Source organism: Rhea americana, unplaced genomic scaffold (genome assembly GCF_003343005.1).
Source record: "Rhea americana isolate MKP2758 unplaced genomic scaffold, rheAme1 scaffold_337, whole genome shotgun sequence".
Lineage (NCBI taxonomy): Eukaryota > Metazoa > Chordata > Aves > Rheiformes > Rheidae > Rhea > Rhea americana.
The window spans coordinates 253,751-265,763 of NW_028186465.1; the positions used below are offsets into that span (position 1 = coordinate 253,751).

The 12,013-nt window shown below is 38.1% G+C and overlaps 1 long non-coding RNA gene across 1 annotated transcript in view; it reads left to right on the forward strand.

Moving 5' to 3' along the window:
• Positions 1 to 10,682, forward strand: part of LOC146592310 (uncharacterized) — a 60,110-nt gene extending 49,428 nt beyond the window's left edge. The window contains exon 3 of the long non-coding RNA XR_014896607.1: positions 10,621 to 10,682. This is a non-coding gene — a long non-coding RNA (uncharacterized LOC146592310). The remainder of the gene's footprint in view (positions 1 to 10,620) is intronic.
• Positions 10,683 to 12,013: the final 1,331 nt, after the last annotated feature.

Below are 12,013 nucleotides of genomic sequence, written 5' to 3' on the forward strand. Positions count from 1 at the left end.
CTTTACTCTCTCTTAGAGCAGTGATAGCTCAAGAGAACTCTGAGTACTAGGGACCACTGTGTTCCCATGGAGTCTTTTTGATGTTGTTTACTGCAGTTTTTTCTATTGACTAAATCAAGCCTCTTCAGAATGAAATGCTTTTATAATTTTTGTATGTGTAATCAAGATGCATATCACTTAGGAAAGCCTTGGGCCTGCAAGAGAAGAAAGAAGGTACCAGGCCATATCATGCCTCATGTAAGCTGCTATGATGATTTTTACCACAAGTAAAAGAAAAATTTGCAGGAACTTTTTCTTTTCTTTTAGTATCTCAAAGACAGGCATAGTAGAGAGAGATTATACCCAGAATCTGCGTTGTGAAGAGAGAGTGAGAGAAGCTTTGTACAGCACCTGCCAGCAGAACACCTGTTGTGAACTGGTGCTTCACACATGAAAAAAAAAAAAAAAAAAAAAAAAAAAAAAGGAAAAAACAACTCAGAAAAAAGTGTGGGAATTAATTTCAGGGGGAAATTCATCTTCTTAACATCACTCCAAAAGACTGCAACAGTGGAAACTGTAACTAGGATGGCAAAGAACATGAATTTCCCTGTACCTGAAGTACCTTCATAGTGCTTATAACAATAGTATGTAAATGTTTCCTGAAAATAATGAAACACCTGGCTTTCATATGGCTTCAGATAAATTATCCCCACATAGAAAGTTGTCAAAAAGTTACATGTATATCAATGACGCTTCCTTTTAATGTAGAAGATGTTCTTTCTTAATGTCTCAAATTTTTGAAATGGAAAATTTTCCCCTCAAAACAGCACTTGCTTCTTTTTAGCTCCAGATGTTCTAGTTGTACAAACTGGATATATGCAGGGTGTACATGAAGTTCTGAAAGTCTTTTTTGCAATGCTGGAATTATTTGGGATTTTTATTTGATTTACGTTTTTTAAACAGCATTAATATGAGAGTACATCTAATTGATAGTTGTGACTGTAGAAGCATGTGTTGAAAGGTTAAAAACCCATTTTGGTTCCCCATTTTTACAGTATAAGTGTTTGGTTACATGCTGGATAGATGCCCACAATATTTTGAATCAGGCAATTGGTACAGAACAATTGAAAGTACTTAAGATACAGCTCTAGAAAATGTTTTTGCTGCTTAGAGTGGCAAAAGAAGTTAAAAATAAAGATAAGGCAAAAGAGCTCAAAGTGTTGGAGAAGGATAATCAGAATCGAATCTGGGTGAAAGTTGCAAGTGGCTGGGGATAAACGCAAGAGATACTGTCTGAAGACAGGATTTTGTGTTGTAACACACTGAAATCCTCTATACAACTAAATAAACAAGGCCTAAGGCCATTCTTTGATTGTGTCCACTTCGCATAGTGGCTGAGCCTGTCCTTGGGGCTTCATCTAACAACATKGTGTTGCATAAAGGTTTTTATTTGTAACAAGTTTTCTTTGCAGGGTCCATAGCTGATGGCCAAGATTGATACAAAGTTAAGAAAAAACAAGGCGAGAAAGAGAGAGAGAGAGAGAGGGAAAGGGGAAAGCTCACTTTTAACAGGACGACCAATTTCTTAGTCATTCGCAGAACCATACTGTTTTCAAGTGAAAGCAGTAACTTTGCCTCACAGGTGAGGTTCTGGGAGGTTTAGTTTCCCACCTTTTGCCTGTGAATGCTCTGTATTCCCTTCTACTGAAGCTGGCTGYTCAACTAGACCTTCCATAAGTATGTTCTGAGGCTTGTCTAATGATCTCTAACCTTCTCCTTCCTGGTTTGTTGATCAACTAGTCGTTCTGTTACCTAAGTCTGTGTCTATGCCAGAAAACGAGTTCAGGCAGTGGACTTGTGGAAGTATTACCTGGATGTCAGCATGCTTTTGGCATGACTTATTCTTATCAACTCCCATTCTTTAAAAAGTGAAGCACTGTAAAGGCTTGGTGCATACCAATGTTCTAGAGAACCCAAGAAAACCAAGAAAAGTAGAGAAGCAGGCAGGCCACCAGCAAATGGTGGCATTCACAAAGTGGTCAGGACATTAGTCTTATTCATATACTAGGTAGGAGAAATCCGATGCCTGTTTTAGCGTCCAGTCTTCTACGTGTCTTTCGTGAGATTGTGCTTCTGTTTGCAAAGCATACAATATGCAGTGGGCACGTGCAAAAATCAGATGCCAAAATTTATCCCACAGTGCTTTGACTAGCTCAAGATGAACCTTTAGGTTCAGACTTGTGATTTGGCTCTTGGAAGGTGATGTGTCAGTTAGTACTTCTGAGGCTTTGACCTGTCCTTTGATCCAACAGATCAGTGGTAAATATATGAGAAATACATGTAGCTGGAGTCCTAATTTTTCACAAATTAATCCTATATATTCCCCCCATTAGTTATTTCAGTAGAAAGTGAGAATTAAAATGGCAGTAACCATAGAAAGCAGCTGGGAGAACAGTCCAACTCTGCAACTTAGAGGAGGAAAGACAATTATGTGGTCCATAAAATGTTTAAAGACAGAGGACTTTGATACTTCACATCAGAGCAATAATAGAGACAATGAATTTGCCTTTTCCCTAGTACTGATATTTTACATCGTATCCCCCTCCCGCTTAGAATTGTTTTTGTGGTGGGAGGATCCGTTACGTAACCTACAGATGTTCGACATTCTTTAAAATGTAAACTTGAAGATGAACTATAGTATAAATTCATCCCATGAGGGTAAAAAATTCAGTCTGCTCTTTAACATTTCTTGGATGCTGGCACCCCTTTAGAAGGTTGTGCCAAGGTCTCCAAGTTATGCCTCCCCTGCTAATGCACACTTGCCTGTGACTTACTGCTTATTAAAACCCCAAATTGTTATTGCTCTAGTAGTCCTGGATTTGGCTTTCAGTGTCCATGTCATAAACACTTAAAAACAGGGGTACCATGTTGAAACACTGATGAATTTTCAAGGGGATCAGGTCTACTGGCRCCTCTCTAATGAAGTCACATACTGTTAAACTAACTTTTTTCCCCTTAGCTGAAGAAGAAACAATAGAGTTAAACTGCTATATCCATTTTCCAGCAACATTAATCCATTTCAAACCACTCCAAACCATAGTAAATCACAGGTTTGTGAGAGAACAAACTGCCTAAAGGTTCACGTCGGGCTATTCAGCCCACAAACAAGTTGCTGACTACTAGCAACAATGGTTGGTTGGGAATTATTGCTCAGTTTACTGTAATTACTCCTGATGCTGTGTCTTCTGTTTGGACTAGCCGAGGGTCTACAGCGAGGTGAATTCCAGAGTAAAACACATTGCTGAGGTTGTGCTGGAGACTGACACTGAGAGAGCACTGAGAGGTTATTTGAGCAGTGTGTTTCACTTCCTGCATCGAAGAGAAACCTTCCCTTTCACTGGGAAAGGAAATATCTCCCAAAACAAATTTGCCCAGGCCTAGCTATTCTACTCTGAAGCAACTCGGCTGGATGTTAGTAGATGTTGGATTTTCAGTTTAACTGCCCAATTCTGATGCAAAATAACAAAGGTGGAACCCCTACCCATGGAACATCATATAATTGCAATATAATATGCTGTTAGTACCTTGTAATAATCTTAAGAGCAGCAAAGGTAGTATTCTGACTGCTAACGCTGTTGAAAGTCAATAGTTAGTATGCCGTGATTACACTGCATTTATAAATGGACGGGTATTTCCGCCTGAAGATACCAGATTTAGAAGTTGTACACAATACAACTTAGCTCAAGATAAGTGTGCCTTTTGGAGCTCAGTTTATCACAGCTCTTGTGTATACTTTTACAGCATAGTCATTATGGGAAAACTTGCCAAATTCAGGTAGAAATTTTTAGTTGTTTAGTTTTAGTTTTAGGTAACTTTTTAGCGGGTATAAATTAAAGTTTAGTCTTACACTTTAGTTAAGCATAAGATTTGATCTCTAGTAATTCAGGGAACAGTTAATAATCTCTGAGGATGTAATATGTAAACAATTAAAATTTTTATGGCTCTGGAGCAGTTTTATTGGCTGAACACTTCTATCAGTATTCACTACCAATAGGAATGTCTGATTGTTTCATAATAATCATATTTTCATGTAAGAAAGGCTAAATAAAGTTACTGAAGAATTCAGAGATGGAAATTCAAGTCATAGGAACTGGCTGAGCTTTTTGCAATCATTTACTCTGCAGAAAATTGATTAAACATGGGCCTGATAATTAAATATAAAATAAGGCATGATATGGAGAAAAGATTTTCTCTCTAAACAAGTAAAAACAATGGCCTTGAAAGGTACCTGTCAATAATAAGAAGTTATCATAAAAGCCATCATCATTGCAGAAAACCTTAAGGTCAGCAAGGCTAGAAATTCAGCAAAACTCAGAGTGTTAAATGTCTAAGTACGTTTCAAGAGCACGCAGAGTACTGATAGGGAATTCCCTTCTTTTACTCAGTCGTTCGTTTAATCTCTGCAAGAGAGTGTTGTGAGGCTTTCGTTCTGGGGCAGGTGATAGCTACGAAGGCTGTGGGCAGGATACATTACCTACAGCTGTCTGCTCTGGCAGTTTCTGTACTCTCCTGAGCCCCTGTTAGAGARGGGACACTGAGCTGGAAGTATCCCAAGTTTAACAAGGCACTAGAATTCCTGCGATTCCTGCACTCTGATGTTTCATTAGCATCCAGGAGGAATCTGCCTTAAATCTCTTCCCAGGCAGCCTGGAAACAAAGAGCATGAGGCCGGACTCATGACTTCATGAAATATTGCCTTCATTTTCAACTATTTATACAAATGACCAGTGGTTTTTATGAAAGATTGTARTGATGTTGCTTTTCGCACTGACTTCACATTTATAAATCATTAGTATTGAAGTGATGCTTCTACATACTGCAGGACTGTACTATTCAGGTACTTTTTAAAGGTGATAGGGAAAGGAATGTAATAGGAAAACAAAAATATGAATAAAAGTAGCATTTTTTGCCTCTGAGATCATCCAGAACTGTTTTCATATAAATGCAGAAGCTGTTTGCTCTCTATTAAATTCTATAAATCAGATGTTTTTATAAATATGTCTTTTAACTCTCGTTTATACAAGAATGAGAAATTATGTGCAGTACTGTAGGAAAAAAAGAAAGAAAGAAAGAAAGAAAGAAAGGAAAAAAAAAGCTCTTTTACTAAACAATGTTGTTATGTATAATTGGCCTCCTTCTACTACTGGTGAAAGTAACCTGCAACCTTAGGGTTGTTTCAAAGGAAGAAACTAGCTGGGTAGGCTTACCTATGTGAAATGAAATCAGTGTCCAATTAGCRAATCTCCTTGATTTAGAGATATAATAATCCGTGTCACATCTTGCAAAAAGGAAATTACCCATTGCTTACTGTCATCTCTGTCTGATCATCTGCATTAAGTACCTCATCGATTACTGCAATGTTGGAAGAGGCACGGGTGTTGAACATCACACTCAGTATGCGCTGGAGAAAACAGAGCAGAGTGAAGACTATAAATATTGTTCTTACTTCCATAACCTTTTACCTGTGTAAGCTGGCTCTTCAAAACTTGCTTGTCTGTAGCTTAAAAAGGTCAAAACTGTTCATGCAAAAAAAATCTTACCACCTTTTAAAATTACTCTAAAATTACTAAAATAGGTAAAYGTTAATTAAATGCATTTAGTAAGTAGAAAATGAAGATGCTACGTATTGCAGTTTGAATGAGAAAAGGATTCTGGTGTTTACTTGCTGAATTTTGTCACAGGTGAGAATTTAGCCCTATTTATTTGTTTCAATTACTTGATATGCATCTCTCCTCCTAAACATATAATGCTTTAATTTATCACACATATAGAACTTGAATATCATGAACTTCAAAAAGGCATTTTAGTAGATAAAAATTTCTCCACAACATAGAGAAACTAAGGGCATATTCTGTCTGGGGTATGTATACACTGCTTACTGATACATACCTAAGTACTCAAATGCAGGTGATGCGACCTGCAGGAATGCTGGAAATGGAAAAGCAGTCTATGAAAGATCACCTCAATACCAGTGAAGTAATACGAGATACCTTACAAAATTAGTACAGCTGTCTAGAGTAGATCTCAATCAGCTCTCTGCATGAACTTTTCTTCTTCCAGTTGTACCCTACCTTTCTGCAGCTCTGCTTTAATTATTTTGGCACAGGGCTCCATAGTATCCTGTAAACAGGTCATCTTGCCTGAGCGCACCCTTCACCAGTGCAGTCCCTTCCTGTGGAGGATTGTGCCCATGTAACATAGTGCTTCTCTTCTGATAGGTGGTAGTGGGCCATCACAGCCTACCGGGCAGGCTTCAAGTCTTCCGATTTACTTATTTCATCAAAAGACCAGAGTTCATTTCACATTTTTTCTGAATATCATGTCTCTTTATCTCTATTCTCTAACTGCAACTCTTTCTTTTTTTTTTTCCTTTGTTTTTCTAAACTCCATTTTCAGCTGCTCCTTGATTCTCTCCTTTTTTCCATGGGGGACTTGTAAACCTGGTTTACCACATTTCAGCTTGTGCAACAGACACAGACTCATGGTATGTGCCTGATCTCAGAAAAGGGAGTTGGGAGTATAAAATTCATTAATTTATTTTCTTATCTAAGCATAAATACTTTCTCATATGCATAATGAATTGCAGACTGCAGTCCTATGTGGAAATACATCTTTATTACTGAAAATAATATTAACTGAGAATGACTATACTCTATTCCATTCTGAAAGAGAAAAAAAAAGAAGCAGCCTAGTCCAGAATTCAGTGAATCAAGAGATATGAAGGAATAACAAACATTTGGAGGAGCTAACTTTATTTATATTTCCCTACCYCTTTCTTAAGTCTGACCACTTCCAAGCACAGCAGTGAGTTAAGATTTTCAACAAGAAATCCTCTCTAACACAAGTATGTASCATTGCACTTCAGGGCAAGTGAAAACTGGTGGTATTATTTTCAGAAGAACTTCCCTTGTAAACYCATCAATGTACTGTCCAACATCTCAGGACTAAGTATAGCAAGAGTTGAATATAGCTTCTKTCCCAGTGAAGAGGTCAGTCCCATCAGTGCTGTAATAGTCTTAACCATGAAGCCAAAACTGAGATTTAAAACATCCCAAACTCAGGGATCATTTAGATGCAAGAATATGATCTGTTACGTACTAGAGAGTGAAATCTTGGAATTTCAGTGGGATTCAAATGCAGACTTGGACTATAAATCCATCTCTGCTGTAGATTTCAAGAAATGAAGTTGAGAGCCAGTTTTCCTGTCYGAACTCATTGCTCTACCTAAATGAACAGTATGCTCAGTCTTTATAGCACACGATTGATACTCTTACCTCCCTGAACTGGGAACAGAAGCTGGCATCTTCTTCCAGACCTGATTTATATGAATACCACAAGTGCTGCTTAYAAGCAACATCATTAAGAAGCTGTTTAGCTAGTCTTTAGAAGAGATGTTGCATTTCTCTCTCAACTTTCCCAACAGACGTATGTGGGTAGGTGATCTGCACATGTGCAGTCTTTCTGCAGATGTGCAGCAGATATGTCCAGGGCTGTTCTTCCTCTCTTCTCTGCTTTCCGACTAGTTGAAATTAAAAAGTTAAATAACCTATGTCTGATGTCAAATTCCTACTCCTGCTCTCTGAGGGATCCACTRTTGACTCTGGAGCCAGCTTAGAAACTTTCAGGAGAGAATGAGCAGCTGCTTTGGGGCTGGTATAATCTTCCTGCCTTGGAAATGGACAGGGAGTGGAGAGAGKCTTGGCCCCGTGTCTCACTATCATCCCCAATATACAAGCTAGTGGAACRGACCCAACCCAGAAAGGGAAATAAGCTGGGCCAGGAAAAGGGCAGGAGAAATTTATCCTACCTTGGCAGGCTTTTGTAGCAGTGGTGGCAAAGTGTCAGTCTAATCCTAAAGATTAAATATTGAAGTCCTTCCTTACTTCTTGTTCGTGGAAAATATTTGCTAACAGCAAAAATGCCCAAATGACTATTTTTGTGGGATGAGCAAAAATGAGTCCCTGCTACACTTCTGTGCCACTTTACACATCCAGGCTCCAACCAGATCTTTTTTAGATACTTGAGTAGTTTGGTAACAGCTTATTTTTCATCCCATTGATGTGTACCTATGAGCTTTTACTGGCATCAGAAATAAAACTGCTGCAGTATCTTTTCCTCATGATATTTCCAGCTGCAGCATAAGTAGTGAAAAAACTCCTGAAACAGGCTGACTATTGCAGCATGTTTTTCATTCAGTTCTGTGGGTTGCAAGGGTTAAGGGGATTCAGATAAGCCTCTGAACTGGTATACAGTTATCTGAATCTTACTTCCAAACTTTTCAAAGTTCATCCGTCCTCATAATGGATCCCATGGGATGTTAGCGGACTCAATGGAACATTAGCTGTTTTCCCAATTTCATAATACTAGGACTGGTAAGTATTGTTAGATATTACAAGACACAATTTGCCAGCCTGAAATGTGATGTTTATATAAATAYGTCTGGAACATGCAATATGTCTGAGGGATTAAATGAAAAAACAACCAAGAGTTTTCAAAGAGCAGCTTAGATTCGGGGGTRAGAGAGGAGGTGAATTCTGAAGTGCTTTTTTAAATCTCTGCATCTCTAAATATCCCAATGGCTCTGAAGAAGAAGCTGGAAGATTTCTGTGAAAGGCAACCCGTACGTTAACTCTCTTTCTTGAAGAACAAAAAGAAAATTTCTTTGCCTCCTGAGAGGGAGCTGGTATAAGAGCATTCAGAGAATTAAGTTTGAAATGCTGGTGCTGTTCCTGTGCAATCTCTCTGCAATCTTCCAGGAGTATGTGCTCCCACCTAGGAAGGCTAATATAGGCATCTGTGTGTTCTTTTTAGATGTACCGAGATGTACCGAGATGTACCGAGGAGGCTCTGTGTGGGAAGTGGCCTTTTGTTTGTTTGTTGGTGTTTATTTTGGAGTGAGGGAGGTAAAGGCTGCTTGAAAAACAGCGAGTTTCAAATGTTTTGTTCAGTTACAGCACTGTTGCTGTTCTCCTTTGAAGCTCCAGMGTTTTTTATTTTTCTAATTCTTTCTAAGTTCCAGTATTTGTTGTAAATACCAGTTCATATTAACCTCCACCCCCAAAAAAGACAATAATAACCAATTTATCTTACGTAAGAGAGAAAGCCTTAGGTGCTGTAAAAGAGAAAGGAAAATATGTGAGAAAGAGAGGGAAAGGAAAACGAGGGGAAATGGACAGTTCTCCGCAGTTTGCTAAACTTGAACAACTGTGTTTTTATTCCCTTTTGGTCGTAGACACCAAAAGCACAAAATATGTAGATAAGCAAGTATGGACCATTTCAAATATGAGGCTGCCCTTAACACAAGCTTTGAATGTAGTGATAAAAATCTGGATTTTTTTGTAGTGCCTGAGGCAGCCACTGCTGAAGTGAGAACTGACTTTAACAGGAGCTGGATCAGGCCCATAAGCCGCACCAGTTCGCTTCCTTCTGTCAGCTGAACTGACCTGTCCGTCTGCATAAAGGACCTAACAGTTGTGTCTTTTCCCTGAAAAAAAAACAAATACTATTGTACTCTGATTCTAACCCTAATGATGTTCTTGTACTGAGTATGCACAGGGAAACAAAAGTAGCCCCGATAATATATCTGTACATGTTAATATTATTTTTAATTTACAAAACACTAGCACAGAGATAAAATAATTGCACTTTACAAAAAACAGTCTTTACTCATAGGTCTTAGCTAGAGCTGAAATTCAACGTGAAATGAAATGATTGTTTAATAATTTTTTTAGAACTTTTTTTTCTTTAAATAGACACCTTTTACAGAATACAGAAATGGCTGAATCAGCATGGCTCTTATTCCTGATCTCTGAGAGGAGGGAATGCAGAACGGACGCTGGAACGTCAATCCAATCAACCAYCGGCAGAACAGCAATGTGGAATGAAATACTAAGCTTAACTGTTCATACACTTACAGGCTGTGGCTTCATGTTCCTGTCCTGCCGCTGGCAGATCTAATGTACAGGTGATTGACTGTCCTGGTCTGCTTGTTCTTGACCCTCACTTGTGACCAGAGATCGCTACCTCAATTCTGACACCAGTTCAGCTGTTTGCAAGGTGATGGTCTGAACTGCAGCTGTGAAATTACTGCATTTTTTAAACCCTTCCAAAAAAAATCTACCTTTTTTTTTTTTTTTTTTTTTTTAATTGGATCATTTCAAAGACATTATTTAGGGTATATCCAGGTAAGAACTGAATATACTGGAGAGGGCCATAACTTCTATCAGTGGGAGGTGAGGCCACCTGTAAAACTGGGTCCGATGCTAATAGATAGTAACATGGATGAACTATTTGCTTCAGCCATAGAGAATGAAAGTAATAGTTGTTAGCTTAAATTTTACTTTGTGAATACTGAGGAATATACCATTGAGAATTTTATACTTACCTTTCTTTACACATTAACGATGTGCTGGACTGTCTATTCTTCCAAAAATCTTTGGCTACTTGAAAATCTTTTGATTATGACATTATTAACAAGGTGTCTTTGAGCATCTCTAGTGCCAAACCAGAGACAGCAGAGGACAAGGACAGAGAAACTACTGCAAAGTCTTTAACTAAATATACATTTTCTTTTCTTTTCAGAGGTGCGGAGAAATCTTATTTGAAAATCCTGACCAGAATGCCAAATGTGTTCGCATGCTAGGTAAGTGTAAGAGTCTTTTGCCCTTTTGATATGAGAGGTGTGTGGAAGCATATTTCGTGGCGGGTTTCTTCTCAAAAGCAAATGATAATGGCTGTGGTGATTCACAATGGCATGTATATAGCTCACCTACACGTAGTCCTCATTATTATATTCTTAATGATGAATTTTCAGTTACTTGAACGGTATCGTTCCAGTAGTGCCAATCTACATAGATAAAAATATAGCTGTATCAGGACCATAATTGTTATCTGTGATACACTCAAGTTCAGAACTCATCTGGAAAAGCTGAAAACTTCTGTAATCAAGCCAGCATTTTAAAACTGACTGGAGAAAATTTGAACTTAACAGAACTTAATAGAAGGGATCATTTATATAGGTAGGAAAAGAATGTCAGGTTCACGGGTGTATTTCAAAAGCCTGTAGATCAGGCCTTCAGCTGCATCAGTCAGCAGAATTCCAGTCACTGGAATTTCACCAGTTTGCACCAGCTGGGCCCTTTGTCCACCATTTGTAAAATTTAATAATGGGCAGAAATGTCTGTCCTTTGGGAACAATACAGGAGTGTTCTGCTAGGATTCATTAATTTCTGTGACCAATTTTATTGTATTTGTTTGTTTCATCTGTAGTGCTAGTACGGAAATATTAACATAATTAGTACTACAATGAAAAATTGTTGTAGGTATCTAAAAACATAGAAGACAATATTTACTCAGAAAAAATGAAATCATGGAACAATTGTAGGATTAGGTTTTAAATTCTGAAGACCTTTCACCTGCCAGAACTGAGACAAATATAGAGCATTGCATCTAGTAACACGGAGGCTGAAATTGTCACAGTTTTAAAAATTGCAACTGGCAATGTCTAGGAACTTAATTCCCATCTGGGTGCATGGCTGCGCTCTGTAATAACAGATTATGTGGTTTGTTGTTTATATTCATTAAATCCTTTTGTCACAATAGACCATAATTGCTGTAGAGGAAATCTGTCATGCTTATAGTGCACAGATCCCAACAGATGAACTGACACAATGGACCATAATGATCTGTTACAGCAATGATCCATGGTTAGAGGTTCTAAATGGCACAGGCTGACAGAAAAGATACACTTGTGATCCTTTATGATGCCAATTATAATCTTGGCTTAAATACCATTGAGTTCATAAGACTGTACTTCTAAGGAAGTTATATCCATGCAAATGTTATTATCTCTATTTTTTAAAAAATAAAGGAGACAGAGCACAAAAGCCTGAACTAAGGGTGAAAGTCTTCAGTTTCAGCTGGTTGACCATTCAGCTGTTTTTTATACTAAGTCAGTCCAAACCTGGGGGCTTGG